The sequence below is a fragment of the Danio rerio genome, chromosome 24 (genome assembly GCF_052040795.2).
Source record: "Danio rerio strain M-AB ecotype USA chromosome 24, GRCz13ab, whole genome shotgun sequence".
NCBI lineage: Eukaryota > Metazoa > Chordata > Actinopteri > Cypriniformes > Danionidae > Danio > Danio rerio.
Genome location: NC_141044.1, coordinates 16,572,425 through 16,589,099, shown reverse-complemented (window position 1 = coordinate 16,589,099; position 16,675 = coordinate 16,572,425). Strand labels below are relative to the sequence as shown.

General features: G+C 36.6%; 1 long non-coding RNA gene across 2 annotated transcripts; it reads right to left on the bottom strand.

Moving 5' to 3' along the window:
* Nucleotides 1-7,475: 7,475 nt before the first annotated feature.
* Nucleotides 7,476-16,401, bottom strand: LOC148679488 (uncharacterized). 2 transcript variants are annotated; one of them, XR_015945712.1, is made up of 3 exons: nucleotides 16,270-16,401; nucleotides 12,052-13,129; nucleotides 7,476-9,660 (listed from the first exon to the last, which is right to left on the bottom strand). It is a non-coding gene; the product is annotated as an uncharacterized LOC148679488 (long non-coding RNA). The 2 variants fall into 2 exon arrangements; XR_015945713.1 differs by having other exon boundaries at nucleotides 12,052-13,098; nucleotides 16,238-16,392.
* Between the last annotated feature and the right edge of the window lie 274 nt (nucleotides 16,402-16,675).

Below are 16,675 nucleotides of genomic sequence, written 5' to 3'. Positions count from 1 at the left end.
TAGATTATAATGAAGACAAGGATGGTTATCTCTTTTATTCAATTTATTCAAAACAATGTTAATAGTTCAGCAGTAGAAGCATGCAAGTAATATTCGTCAAATGTGAGCAGTCTTGTAAGCAGTTCATTGGGTAAAGAAGGATCTTTGTTCAACCACCAGAGAATAATAGTCACTTTCCTTATTCACAGCATGTGCATCCACAGGGCACGAGAGAAGGTTAACATCCACGGAAGAAGGCAAGGAGGCAAGAAGGTGAGGTGAACCATCTGACTTCGATTCCAGCCAATGATGACTGAAAAAGGTGAGTCTTTATATTGACTGGTGATTGCTGGTGCAGGTGTGTGTAATTAGAAGTCTGGTGATTTTGCACAGGTGTGGTGATAGGGAGAGGGATGATTGGAGCTGCAGGAACGATATGGTGAGGGAGAATGGTGATTAGAGCAGCATGAACAAGCAAGAGATATGACATATATGAACTTTGCTTTGATATTGCTATAATTTAGCAAAAGTCCTGAAGAGTCAAAACAGGCTCTGATTATGTACCCATAATCACCAGTTCACACTCACAGATATTTATCTGAATAGAATATGCCTATTTGGCGTGCTGTGGAGAGGGCTTTGAGCTCGGGAAGACACCCTGACTCGTGTTAGTCCCCTTATCAGGATAAAGAGAGATTGGGTCCGAGCGCAGTGTCTGGCCCAGCTCCAGAACGCTCCCCCCGCAGATTTAAATAGGTTTCTGGTTTATTAGCATGGAGTTGGGGTGGTGGAGGGACGCTGAAGTCTAGAGAAAACAGGTATGACATGTTTGACTATTTATAGGGGTTTGCTCTTGAGCTGATTTCACAATAGAATGATTTTGTGTTTGATGAATTAGCCTCGTCAAAGACTGATCGTGCTCCTCCCGAAATTTGTATATAAAACATTACTACATTTCTGGACAGTGCAAAATACGTTCCAGGACCTACTTTTCTTGCAGGTTTTGTTTTAGTGAATCCACTAGAGGCCGCTTTGTACTGTATGCTTTTTTTAGATCTCAAATTTCTCTTGTAAGTTCGTGCTTGCTATTTTCACATAAATCCACCAGAGGTCACTGTTGACTCACTGACTGACCAACCGACAGATCTGGAACTGTTCTTTACCGGACTCAAACCCTGTCGTCGTGGTCAACTCCTCTCTGCATGTCCGTCACTTTACATGGTAAGCTACTGGACAAACTGGTAATAGCGGAAAAACCGTCCATAATTTGGTAAAATAGTTAAACGGAACCATATACACATAATTCATGTGATATGTCAAAATTTTTACCTGTAGAATAAAAAAAACACAGCTAATAGTATCCCAATTCCAAGGAAAACCGCATGTAGTTGAACCAAACTGTAAGTGTGAACACAGCATTACTGGCAGCAATCTGATTTTCGTCAACTTGAGTTGAAAGTCCAGGTTCATACTCTGGTCTGTACCACTGAACTGTTGAACTGATATTTCATATATAACTCTAATGCGTCAAACATGAGCAAATCAGGAAGAACTATAGCTATTAAGATAATTTCACAAGGGAAACATTTACTAGAACACCAATGGTGCTGATTTACATTAATCCCAAAATGAAACAGATCTGTTATTGTAGGTGAGCTGGTGGCACAGTGACGCAAACTGCCACAAAGACTTAAGCTCTGAAATGGCTGAAGCATAAAATTTTGGTTTCATTCATGCAGCTACACAAATACACACACACTCAGCACATGTAACATGGGGAAAATCACACTATCATTAATGTCAATAGCTCTCTGATGACATTTACACATTTCCAGAGCCCAGATGAAATGTTTGATTGTAATATATTAGGTCAAACTCCCACTGTTGATGTTTGGGGAGTTTTTCTTGCAAATGCAACTAGGTCTTAATGATAAATGGTCAAGCTATCGCAAGTAAGAGCCAGACTAAATTGTCATCCAGGCGTATTAGTCATGTCATCCGGTCCTTCCAGCCGTCTCTATGCTGTCTAGATAACTTCAATGCACCATTAACACATTCACATTCAGAATGAATGTTTTTTTAGCAATATTTCAAAACACAAAAAATATATTATATGAGAAATGAAGATTCAAAAATAATAAAAGAACCAAAACAACACTGGACCTCACTTACTTTACATACAAAATGCTAATTCTTATTCAATCTTATATTTTCAGTTGTGTCAGCAGCATCTGTCAAGACAAATTGTACATAGTGTGCCTTAAAAAAAGATATGACTAACATAATGCAATCATAAAACAATAGGATTTTTGTCTGCATTGGTAAATTCAGAGGCTGGTATTTTAGAAAATGCTAAACCACTGCAGAAGTGAACAGAATGAAGAGGCTGTTCACAAATTCAAAACTCATTTTTGGCTTTTGCTAGCGAGGTCTTGAGCCAGATGCATGGCAGTGTGGCTGTGGTCTGTCTTGTTTATTGGGGTAGAGAAGTGTAAACACTAAAACCTTAAAGCTGTAAATAAATAAAAGTGCACTGAGTTCATGGATTTTCCCACTGCAAATTAAATTAACACAATAACATTTCCATTCAAGTGTCACAAGGCACTGCTTGAGTGAAAGAGACATTTACTAATCTTTTTTTGCCATGGGAAAAACTGATATATTTGTTCATTCAAGACTGAATGTTCTTGAGCTGATTTCATAGAAGATATGATATCTTTTTCTAAGAGTCCAGTAACTAGATGACCTTTAAAACAGCACCGCTTGCCCTACTAGTAAGCTTCTGTTTCAGACACGGAGCTTTCGATCAGAAGTCATTGTTGGCATCAGTGTTATGCACTGTTGCAGTAAACTTGTTAAATTTTTCAAGCCATATTACACTTTGAAAACTGTTTGACAAAAAAATTATTGCGCACCTGGGACATTTGAGAATTAAGTGGAGTCTTAACCAGACATTGATTGGAAAACTACTGTAATAATTGGATAAGACCAAACTGTCATCCTCAATATTTGCTAGACTTGATGCTGTTCTGTTGCACTCCATTACTCACTGCTTTGTTTGCAGTTAGGATGACAAAAAACTAAAATGATAGTTTGTTGGCTGCTCTTTCTTGGCACTCTAAAAGTTCTTGTCAGTGTTAAAATGCTTAACTCATGCAGCTAAACATTTTGTGAAATGTTAAACAGCCTCATGTTGTCCATTATGCCTGCCCACTTTATTCTATTATTAGGGGTTCGAGCGCGAAGCGCTGAAACCCTATTGTTTTTGTAAGAATTAGGGGGTCAAGCGCGTAGCGCTGAAACCCTATTGTATTTGTTAAAGTTAGGGGGTCAAGCGCGAAGCGCTGAAACCCTATTGTATTTGTAAGGATTTTTATTAGGGGGTCAAGCGCGAAGCGCTGAAACCCTATTGTATTTGTTAAAGTTTTTATTATTATTATTATTATTCTGCCGAAGTCACTATTGCCCAGACCAAACCGTAAGGCCGAGAGAGCTGAAACTTGGCCAGATTGTAGTACTCCGGTACACTACATCCTCACCAAAGATCAGCCAAATCGGACCATAGGTGGCGCTATGGCGCCAAAAACCAATATTTTGGACATTTTTGACCGCTATTCGTTCACCGTTTGTCGTAGACTCAAAAACTTTACATTTTTTGAATCCCTGGGTTAACCTGAACAAAAGTGTATAGCAGAAATTTTTGCTCTACGACGCACCGTTTTCCCGCTACATCGCCATTTGTCCGAAACATACTTTTACGAACTAGTCCTAGGTTTTTCACTCAATCTGAACCAAACCAGCTTTCAAATGTTCTCTGGACACTGAATATCAATAATTATCAAAAAAAAGTTGACTTTTTAATTCTCGCGCGAAACAGTACACAAAAATGTTCGATGCTAATTGAAGCTAAATGCTAATTGCAGCTATAACTTTTGAATGGAATAAGATATCATCACCAAACTTGGTACACATATGTATAACGTCTACTTGAGGTCACAGTGCAAAATCCGCATACTTTAACCACATGGTGGCGCTATAAAGCTAAAAAAACCTAATAATTGCTCTAACCTTACAGCCATTAGTCCAATCAGCTTGAAATTTGGCATGCAGTGTCTTTGACCAAGTTGTCATAACATACTATAAGGACATTGGCATATCTCAAAAAACATGGCCGCCATTGGCCAATTAAAATTAAGCAGCCATTTAACAAGGTTAACGATGAGTGATCGAAACGAAACTCGCTGGGCATGTTCAACTCGTGGTCCTAGAGGTCTGTAAGAATTTTGAAAGAAATCGGCCACTAGGGGGCGATTTTACGTATTTTTAGTGTGTAATGGGTTGTGTATCACACAACCTTTTGCGCAACCACACAAAATACATATCATATGATAGGCCTGCTCATACCGAACAGTTTGACACTCAAACCACTGCTGTCACTCACACCGTTCGTTAAATATTCATCAATATAGGAAAAACCTACTTTTGCAAACTAGTCCCTGGTTTTTCATTCAATCGCGACGAAACCAGTGTTGTTAGAATCTCTGGACTGTGTAGATCAATAATTATCAAAAAAAAAGTTGAACTTTTAACTTTGGCTAGCTGTAACAGGCTCATTTACAAAAGGGGCGTGTCCACACGAACCTACATGCCTGTAAACCAATAAGGAAAACTCAAAACATCACAGAAATTGGTGAGCACATGTGGCATATCAACGAGATGAAACTTGCAAAATTTTGTGAAGATCAAACCATAGGTGGCGCTACAATAGCAAAAATAGTCTTTAAATAATGCTAAATCGCTTAAAAATAAAGTAAATTTGCTTCATTTACATACTATTTAACAAAAAACACTTAATCTACATATCATATGATAGGTCTGCTCATACTGAACAGTTTGACACTAAAACCACTGCTGTCACTCACATTGTTCATTAAAAAACCATCAATATGTACAAAACCTACTTTTGCAAACTAGTCCCTGGTTTTTCGCTCAATCGCAACGAAACCAGTGTTGTTAGAATCTCTGGACTGAGTAGATCAATAATTATCAAAAAAAAGTTGAACTTTTCACTTCTGATAGCTGTAACAGGCTCATTTACAAAAGGGGCGTGTCTACACGAACCTACATGCCTGTAAACCAATAAGGAAGAGCCAAACCATCACAGAAATCGGTGAGCAGATGTGGCATATCAATGTGATTAAACATGCAAAATCTTGTGGAGATTGGGCAATAGGTGGCGCTATAATAGTGGAAATGGTTCCAAAAACATGCTAAAATGGCTTAAAAATGCAGTAAATGTGCTTCATTTACACACTTATCACTGAAATGATTTATAAGTTATTTTATCTGTCCATCTTGGATGTTTAAAGGTCTCAAAAACACATATTTTCAATATTCTATCATTTTAGCCACTATAACACAGACTTTTAACTGTCACCTACCATTTCTAACCACTAGATGTCACAACAAGACCACTTACTTATTGTTCAAAACATTTGCATACCTTTGTTGTTTTACATTTTTTGAGTTTAAAGTCAGGGAAATTGCATTTAGGATCATTCTGAATCATATTTTGACCTGATATAAACACTGTTATGCATTAAACATCTAATTTGGTCCCAGTTAACCTCTTCATAATAATTCTAATAGGTAAAACTGGTTCTATAATTAAACACCTTGTTTTAAAACATATGTAAAGAAAATCACAACTGTGGCTTCTAGATGGCAGTAACAGACCACTTATTGTTTATTTTACTGCACTATAGCAAAGAATGCAATGTAATGTTATGTAATGCATTCTGAATCCCAAACTGACATGACATGAACACAGTTAATGCATTTAAGATCAAATTTAGTCAAAGCTTTTCACACTTTTTACTCTGTAGATTTTTAATTATTTTAATAAAATACAAATTTTTCATTTTATACAGTTAGAACATGCTCAATTATAGAAGGGATATGTTTATGCACACCTAAATGGCTGTAATCACATAAATAAATTACACTTTGGCCACTAGATGGCAGTAGGAGATCACTAACAGCTTATTTACTGCTCTTTTGTCATTTTTATTAAGAAGAGCTAAAATAGCCATGACTCATGAATGGATTGAAATATCTTCACCAAACTTGTCACACATATGCAAGAGGTTTATCAGAGGTCAGAGCATGAAACCTGTAGACATTGGCCACATGGTGACACTACACATTGTAAAATCACTGTATCCGAGTAACCATTTATCTGATTAATTTAAAATTTGACATGTCGTGTCTTTGTCTAAGGTGCCATGACTCGATCTACAACTTATCTTATAGGGCTGCTTATACTGGTCACTTTGACATAAAAGCGGTCACTCGAAATGTTCATAAAAAATTTCTCAATATGTAAAAATCGAAGATGCTTTTCTGGAGTGTTTAATCAAACATTTGTTAGCTCAATCTATAAACTTTAACACTGTAATCATATATTTCATTGTCAAATAAACTACTTACAGGCGTCCTAACTGCTATATGACCTTACCCTGCTAAACTGCTTGACCCCCGTTAATTGCTGCTTGCAGCTATATTTATTATTATTATTATTATTCTGCCGAAGTCACTATTGCCCAGACCAAACCGTAAGGCCGAGAGAGCTGAAACTTGGCCAGATGGTAGTACCCCGGTACACTACGTTCTGGCCAAAGATCAGCCAAATCAGACCATAGGTGGCGCTATGGCGCCAAAAAAACACTTTTCGGACATTTTTGGCCGCTATTCGTTCACCGTTTGTCGTAGACTCAAAAACTTTACATTTTTTGAATCCTTGGGTTAACCTGAACAAAAGTGTATACCAGAAATTTTTGCTCTACGACGCACCGTTTTCCCGCTACATCGCGATTTGTCCGAAACCTACTTTTGCGAACTAGTCCTAGGTTTTACACTCAATCTAAACCAAACCAGCTCTTAAATGTTCTCTGGACACTGAATATCAATAATTATCAAAAAAAAGTTGACATTTTTATTCTCACTCGAAACAGTACACAACAATGTTCGACGCTAATTGAAGCTAAATGCTAATTGGAGCTATAACTTTTGAACGAAATGAGATATCATCACCAAACTTGCTACACACATGCATAAGCTCAATTTGAGGTGACACTGCAAAACCCGCAGACTTTGGCCACATGGTGGCGCTATAAAGCTAAAAAAACATAAAAATTACTCTAACCTTACAGCCATTCGTCCGATCAGCTTGAAATTTGGCATGCAGTGTCTTTAACCAAGTTGTCATAACATACTATAAGGACATTGGCATATCTCAAAAAACATGGCCGCCATTGGCCAATTAAAATTGAGCAGCCATTTAACAAGGTTAACGATGAGTGATCAAAACGAAACTCGCTGGGCATGTTCAACTCATGGTCCTAGAGGTCTGTAAGAATTTTGAAAGAAATCGGCCACTAGGGGGCGATTTTACGTATTTTTAGTGTGTAATGGGTTGTGTATCACACAACCTTTTGCGCAACCACACAAAATACATATCATATGATAGGCCTGCTCATACCGAACAGTTTGACACTCAAACCACTGCTGTCACTCACACCGTTCGTTAAATATTCATCAATATAGGAAAAACCTACTTTTGCGAACTAGTCCCTGGTTTTTCACTCAATCGCGACGAAACCAGTGTTGTTGGAATCTCTGGACTTTGTAGATCAATAATTATCAAAAAAAAGTTGAACTTTTCACTTTGGCTAGCTGTAACAGGCTAATTTACAAAAGGGGCTTGTCCACACGAACCTACATGCCTGTAAACCAATAAGGAAAGCCCAAAACATCACAGAAATTGGTGAACACATGTGGCATATCAACGAGATGAAACTTGCAAAATTTTGTGAAGATCAAACCATAGGTGGCGCTATAATAGCAAAAATAGTCTTTAAATAATGCTAAATCGCTTAAAAATAAAGCAAATTTGCTTCATTTACATACTATTTCACAAAAAACGCTTAATCTACATATCATGTGATAGGTCTGCTCATACTGAACAGTTTGACACTAAAACCACTGCTGTCACTCACACCGCTCATTAAAAAACCATCAATATAAACAAAACCTACTTTTGCAAACTAGTCCCTGGTTTTTAACTCAATCGCAACGAAACCAGTGTTTTATGAACCTCTGGACTGAGTAGATCAATAATTATCAAAAGAAAGTTGAACTTTCCATTTTAGATAGCTGTAACAGGCTCATTAACAAAAGGGGCGTGTCTACACGAACCTACATGCCTGTAAACCAATAAGGAAAACCCAAAACATCACAGAAATTGGTGAGCAGATGTCTCATATCAATGTGAATAAACATGCAAAATCTTGTGGAGATTGGGCAATAGGTGGCGCTATAATAATGGAAATGGTTCTAAAAACATGCTAAAATGGCTTAAAAATGAAGTAAATGTGCTTCATTTACACACTTATCACTGAAATGATTTATAAGTTTTTTTTTTTTTTGTCCATCTTGGATGTTTAAAGGTCTCAAAAACACATAATTTCAATATTCTATCATTTTAGCCACTATAACAGAGACTTTTAACTGTCACCTACCATTTCTAACCACTAGATGTCACAACAAGTCCACTTATTTATTGTTCAAAACATTTGCATACCTTTGTTTTTTGAGTTTAAAGTCAGGGAAATTGCATTTAGGATCATTCTGAATCATATTTTGACCTGATGTAAACACTGTTATGCATTAAACATCTAATTTGGTCCCAGATAACCTATTCATAATAATTCTAATAGGTAAAACTGGTTCTATGATTAAACACATTGTTTTAAAACATATGTAAAGAAAATCACAACTGTGGCTTCTAGATGGCAGTAACAGACCACTTATTGTTTATTTTACTGCTCTATAGCAAAGAATGTAATGTAATGTAATGCATTCTGAATCCCAAACTGACATGGCATGAACACAATAAATCCATTTAAGATCAAATTTAGTTAAAGCCTTTCACACTTTTTACTCTGTAGATTTTTAATTATTTTAATAAAATACAAATTTTTCATTTTTTTACAGTTAGAACATGCTCAATTATAGAAGGGATATGTTTATGCACACCTAAATGGCTGTAATCACATAAATAAATTATACCGTGGCCACTAGATGGCAGTAGGAGATCACTAATAGCTTATTCACTGCTCTTTTGTCATTTTTATTAAGAAGAGCTAAAATAGCCATAACTCATGAATGCATTAAAATATCTTCACCAAACTTGTTACACATATGCAAGAGGTCAGTCTAAGGTCATAGCATAAAACTCGTAGACATTGGCCACATGATGGCGCTATACATTGTAAAATCACTGTATCTGTGTAACCATTTATCTGATTAACTTAAAATTTGACATGCTGTGTCTTTGTCTAAGGTGCCATGACTCGATCTACACATTATATCATAGGGCTGCTTATACTGGTCACTTTGACATAAAAGCGGTCACTCGAAATGTTCATTAAAAATTTGTCAATATGTAAAAATCGAAGTTGCTTCTCTGGAGTGTTTAATCAAATATTTGTTAGCTCAATCTATAAACTCTAACACTGTAATCGTATATTTCGTTGTCGAATAAACTACTTACAGGCGTCCTAACTGCTATATGACCTTACCCTGCTAAACTGCTTGACCCCCGTTAATTGCTGCTCGCAGCTATATTTAGGGGGTCAAGCGCGAAGCGCTGAAACCCTATTGTTTTTGTTAAGATTTTTATTATTATTATTATTATTAGGGGGTCAAGCGCGAAGCGCTGAAACCCTATTGTTTTTGTTAAAATTTTTATTATTATTAGGGGGTCAAGCGCGAAGCGCTGAAACCCTATTGTTTTTGTTAAGATTTTTATTATTATTATTATTATTATTATTAGGGGGTCAAGCGCGAAGCGCTGAAACCCTATTGTTTTTGTTAAGATTTTTATTATTATTATTATTATTATTATTAGGGGTTCGAGCGCGAAGCGCTGAAACCCTATTGTTTTTGTAAGGATTTTTATTATTATTATTATTATTATTATTATTTTACTTCTGCCATAATCACTATTGCCCAGGCCAAACCGTAAGGCCTATTGGCTTCAAACTCGGTCAGATGGTAGTACTCCTCACCGCTACTCAGATCCAAAGGCTCGTCAAAATCGGGCCATAGGTGGCGCTACAGCGCTAAAAACAAAAAAAAATTAGTAATTTGGCCGCCATTTCTAAACCGTTTGTCGTAGGCTCAAAAACTTTACATATTTGGAATGGTTGGGTCAGCACGAACAAAAGTGGAGTCACCCAGAATTTCTCTACGACGCACCGTTTTTCCGCTACATCGCGATTTGTCCGAAACCTACTTTTGCGAACTCGTCCTAGGGTTTTTGCCCAATCTGAACCAAACCAGTGTAGAAATGTTCTCTAGACACTGAATAGCAAAAGTTATTGAAAGAAAGTTGAAATGTTGATTTCACGCGAAACCGTACACAAAAACGTAACATGCTAATGTAAGCTAAAAGCTAATTGTAGCTGTAACTTTTGAACGGATTGAGATATCTTCATAAAACTTGGTACACACATGTATAAGGTCAATTTGAGGTCACAGTGCAAAACCCGCAAACTTTGGCCTCATGGTGGCGCTATAGAGCCTAAAAAACATAAAAATGACTCTAACCTCACAACCATTAGTCCAATCAGCCTGAAATTTGGCATGCAGTGTCTTTGTATAACGTGTCATGACATACTATAAGGACATTGGCATATCTCAAAAAACATGGCCGCCATTAGCCAATTAAGATTAAACAGCCATTAAACTAGGTTAACGATGAGTGATCGGAACGAAACTCGGTGTGCATGTTCGACTCATGGTCCTAGAGGTCTGTAAGAATTTTGAAAGAAATCCGCCACTAGGGGGCGATTTTGTGTTTTTTGAGGGTGTAATTGATTGGTTATTACACAAAGTTTTGCACAGCCACACAAACTACATATCATATGATAGGCCTGCTCATACCGAACAGTCTGACACTAAAACCACTGATGTCACTCAATCTGTTCATTAAATTTTAATTAATAAATAAAAAACCTACTTTTGCGAACTAGTCCCTGTTTTTTTGCTCAATCACCACGAAACCAGTGTTGTATGAATCTCTGAACTGAGCAGATCAATAGTTATTGAAATGACTTGAACTTTCCTCTTTTGGTAGCTATTAATGGCTCATTTACAAAAAGGGTGTGTCTTATATTGACCTAAATGCATGTAAATGCATAAGGAAAACTCAAAACTTCGTGAAATCAGGTATGCACATCTGAGATGTGATTCATAACAAGCATGCAAAATTTTGTGAAGCTATGTCAATAGGTGGCGCTATAACATTAGAAAAGGTCTCAAAAACACTGATTTCCATTGCTTTTTATTGCTATTTGACCATAATTTGTATAATATGTGTTTATTGTAGACAGCTTTTCACAAATATACTTGATATGACATATTATATGACAGGCCTGTATATTCTGATCACTTTGGCACAAAATCCACTGCTGTAACTATAACCATCAATTTATTATTCACCATTATTTCAAACAATACTTTTAGGAACTCGTCCCTGCTTTTTTGCTCAAACTGAACAAAATCAGTGTTGTACAAATGTCTGGACTGTCTAAATCAGTAATTATGAAAAACAATTTAACTTTTGTGCATAAATGAGCTTGATTTATTTATCTAAAGAGCAGAGTGTGTTCATATGCTTCCAAAAAGGGTCTAAACATGCATTACTAATATAAACCACTAGATGACAGCACAAGACCTCATAATGTTGGTTTAAAGTCCCTAAAATTCCATTTAAGATCATTCTGAATCACATCTTGACATGGTATAAGCTCTGTTATTGCATTTAAAAGCTGATTTAGGCCCAGGTTACCACTTCATTCATGTAGGCTGTATATTTTTTCCATTTATTACATTCCATCATGGATTTCTTTTGGGTCAGCCTTAAATTTTGGGTTGTCCTAAATCTAAATTGCCTAAATGGCAATTAGGTTGCCAAATGCTCGAACCCCGTTAATCGCCGCTTGCGGCTATATTTATTATTATTATTCTGCCGAAGTCACTATTGCCCAGACCAAACCGTAAGGCCGAGAGAGCTGAAACTTGGCCAGATGGTAGTACCCCGGTACACTACGTTCTGGCCAAAAATCAGCCAAATCAGACCATAGGTGGCGCTATGGCGCCAAAAAAACACTTTTTGGACATTTTTGGCCGCTATACGTTCACCGTTTGTCGTAGACTCAAAAACTTTACATTTTTTCAATCCTTGGGTTAGCCCCAACAAAAGTGTATAGCAGAAATTTTTGCTCTACGACACACCGTTTTCCCGCTACATCGCGATTTATCCGAAACCTACTTTTACGAACTAGTCCTAGGTTTTTCACTCAATCTAAACCAAACCAGCTCTCAAATGTTCTCTGGACACTGAATATCAATAATTATCAAAAAAAAGTTGACATTTTTATTCCCACTCGAAACAGTACACAACAATGTTCGATGCTAATTGAAGCTAAATGCTAATTGGAGCTATAACTTTTGAACGGAATGAGATATCATCACCAAACTTGGTAAACACATGTATAAGCTCAATTTGAGGTGACAGTGCAAAAACAGCGGACTTTGGCCTCATGGTGGCGCTATAAAGCTTAAAAACCATAAAATGACCCTAACCTTACAACCGTTAGTCCGATCAGCTTGAAATTTGGCATGCAGTGTCTTTGACCAGTTTGCCATAACATATTATAAGGACAATAACACATCTCAAAAAACATGGCCGCCATTAGCCAATTAAAATTGTGCAGCCATTTAGCAAGGTTAACGATGAGCGATCGGAACGAAACTCACTGGGTATGTTCGACGTATGGACCTAGAGGTCTGTAAGAATTTTGAAAGAAATCGGCCTCTAGGGGGCGATTTTACGCAATTTTAAGGTGTAATGGGTTGTGTATCACACAACCTTTTGCAAAACCACACAAAATACATATCATATGATAGGCCTGCTCATACCGAACAGTTTGACACTCAAACCACTGCTGTCAGTCACACCGTTCGTTAAATATGCATCAATATAGGAAAAACCTACTTTTGCGAACTAGTCCCTGGTTTTTCACTCAATCGCAACGAAACGAGTGTTGTTAGAATCTCTGGACTGTGTAGATCAATAATTATCAAAAAAATGTTGAACTTTTCACTTTGGCTAGCTGTAACAGGCTAATTTACAAAAAGGGCGTGTCCACACGAACCTACATGCCTGTAAACCAATAAGGAAAACTCACAACATCACAGAAATTGGTGAACACGTGTGGCATATCAACGAGATGAAACTTGCAAAATTTTGTGAAGATCAAACCATAGGTGGCGCTATAATAGCAAAAATAGTCTTTAAATAATGCTGAACCGCTTAAAAAAAAGTAAATTTGCTTCATTTACATACTATTTCATAAAAAACACTTAATCTACATATCATATGATAGGTCTGCTCATACTGAACAGTTTGACACGAAAACCACTGCTGTTACTTCCACTGTTCATTAAAAAACCATCAATACAAACAAAACCTACTTTTGCGAACTAGTCCCTGGTTTTTAGTTCAATCGCGACGAAACCAGTGTTGTTAGAATCTCTGGACTATCTAGATCAATAATTATCAAAAAAAAGTGGAACTTTTCACTTTGGCTAGCTGTAACAGGCTAATTTACAAAAGGGGCGTGTCCACACAAACCTACATGCCTGTAAACCAATAAGAAAAGCCCAAAACATCACAGAAATTGATGAGCACATGTGGCATATCAATGTGAATAAACATGCAAAATCTTGTGGAGATTGGGCAATAGGTGGCGCTATAATAGTGGAAATGGTTCTAAAAACATGCTAAAATGGCTTAAAAATGAAGTAAATGTGCTTCATTTACACACTTCTCACTGAAATGATTTACAAGTTTGTTTTTTTTGTCCATCTTGGATGTTTAAAGGTCTCAAAAACACATATTTTCAATATTCTATCATTTTAGCCACTATAACACAGACTTTTATCTGTCACCTACCATTTCTAACCACTAGATGTCACAACAAGACCACTTATTTATTGTTCAAAACATTTGCATACCTTTGTTGTTTTACATTTTTTAAGTTTAAAGTTAGGGAAATTGCATTTAGGATAATTCTGAATCATATTTTGACCTGATGTAAACACTGTTATGTATTAAACATCTAATTTGGTCCCAGTTAACCTCTTCATAATAATTCTAATAGGTAAAACTGGTTCTATAATTAAACACCTTGTTTTAAAACATATATAAAGAAAATCACAACTGTGGCTTCTAGATGGCAGTAACAGACCACTTATTGTTTATTTTACTGCTCTGTAGCAAAGAATGTCATGTAATGTTGTGTAATGCATTCTGAATCCCAAACTGACATGGCATGAACACAGTTAATGCATTTAAGATCAAATTTAGTCAAAGTTTGTCACACATTTTACTCTGTAGATTTTTAATTATTTTAATAAAATACAAAATTTTCTTTTTATATAGTTAAAATATGCTCAATTATAGAAGGGATATGTTTATGCACACCTAAATGGCTGTAATCACATAAATAAATTACACCGTGGCCACTAGATGGCAGTAGGAGATCACTAATAGCTTATTCACTGCTCTTTTGTCATTTTTATTAAGAAGAGCTAAAATAGCCATAACTCATGAAGGAATTAAAATATCTTCACCAAACTTGTTACACATATGTAAGAGGTCAGTCTAAGGTCATAGCATAAAACTCGTAGACATTGGCCACATGGTGGCGCTAAACATTGTAAAATCACCGAATCTTAGTAAACATTAATCAGATTAACTTGAAATTTGAAATGATGTGTCTTTGTCTAAGGTGCCATGACTCGATCTACACATTATATCATAGGGCTGCTTATACTGGTCACTTTGACATAAAAGCGGTCACTCGAAATGTTCATAAAAAATTTGTCAATATGTAAAAACTGAAATTGCTTTTCTGGAATGTTTTATCAAATATTTGTTAGCTCAATCTATAAACTCTAACACTCTAATCGTATATTTCATTGTCGAATAAACTACTTACAGGCGTCCTAACTGCTATATGACCTTACCCTGCTAAACTGCTTGACCCCCGTTAATTGCTGCTTGCAGCTATATTTATTATTATTATTATTATTATTCTGCCGAAGTCACTATTGCCCAGACCAAACCGTAAGGCCGAGAGAGCTGAAACTTGGCCAGATGGTAGTACCCCGGTACACTACGTTCTGGCCAAAGATCAGCCAAATCAGACCATAGGTGGCGCTATGGCGCCAAAAAAACACTTTTTGGACATTTTTGGCCGCTATACGTTCACCGTTTGTCGTAGACTCAAAAACTTTACATTTTTTGAATCCTTGGGTTAACCTGAACAAAAGTGTATACCAACTATTTTTGCTCTACGACGCACCGTTTTCCCGCTACATCGCGATTTGTCCGAAACCTACTTTTGCGAACTAGTCCTAGGTTTTACACTCAATCTAAACCAAACCAGCTCTCAAATGTTCTCTGGACACTGAATATCAATAATTATCAAAAAAAAGTTGACATTTTTATTCTCACTCGAAACAGTACACAACAATGTTCAATGCTAATTGAAGCTAAATGCTAATTGGAGCTATAACTTTTGAACGAAATGAGATATCATCACCAAACTTGATACACACATGCATAAGTTCAATTTGAGGTGACACTGCAAAACCCGCAGACTTTGGCCACATGGTGGCGCTATAAAGCTAAAAAAACATAAAAATTACTCTAACCTTACAGCCATTTGTCCAATCAGCTTGAAATTTGGCATGCAGTGTCTTTGACCAAGTTGTCATAACATACTATAAGGACATTGGCATATCTCAAAAAACATGGCCGCCATTGGCCAATTAAAATTGAGCAGCCATTTAACAAGGTTAACGATGAGTGATCGAAACGAAACTCGCTGGGCATGTTCGACTCACGGTCCTAGAGGTCTGTAAGAATTTTGAAAGAAATCGGCCACTAGGTGGCGATTTTACGTATTTTTAGTGTGTAATGAGTTGTGTATCACACAACCTTTTGCGCAACCACACAAAATACATATCATATGATAGGCCTGCTCATACCGAACAGTTTGACACTCAAACCACTGCTGTCACTTACACCGTTCGTTAGATATTCATCAATATAGGAAAAAACCTACTTTTGCGAACTAGTCCCTGGTTTTTCACTCAATCGCGACGAAACCAGTGTTGTTAGAATCTCTGGACTGTGTAGATCAATAATTATCAAAAAAAAGTTGAACTTTTCACTTTGGCTAGCTGTAACAGGCTAATTTACAAAAGGGGCGTGTCCACACAAACCTACATGCCTGTAAACCAATAAGGAAAACCCAAAACATCACAGAAATTGGTGAGCACATGTGGCATATCAACGAGATGAAACTTGCAAAATTTTGTGAAGATCAAACCATATTTGGCGCTATAATAGCAAAAATATGCTAAATCGCTTAAAAATAAAGTAAATTTGCTTCATTTACATACTATTTCACAAAAAAACATTTGATTCACATATCATATGATAGGTCTGCTCATACTGAACAGTTTGAGACTAAAACCACTGCTGTTACTCAAACTG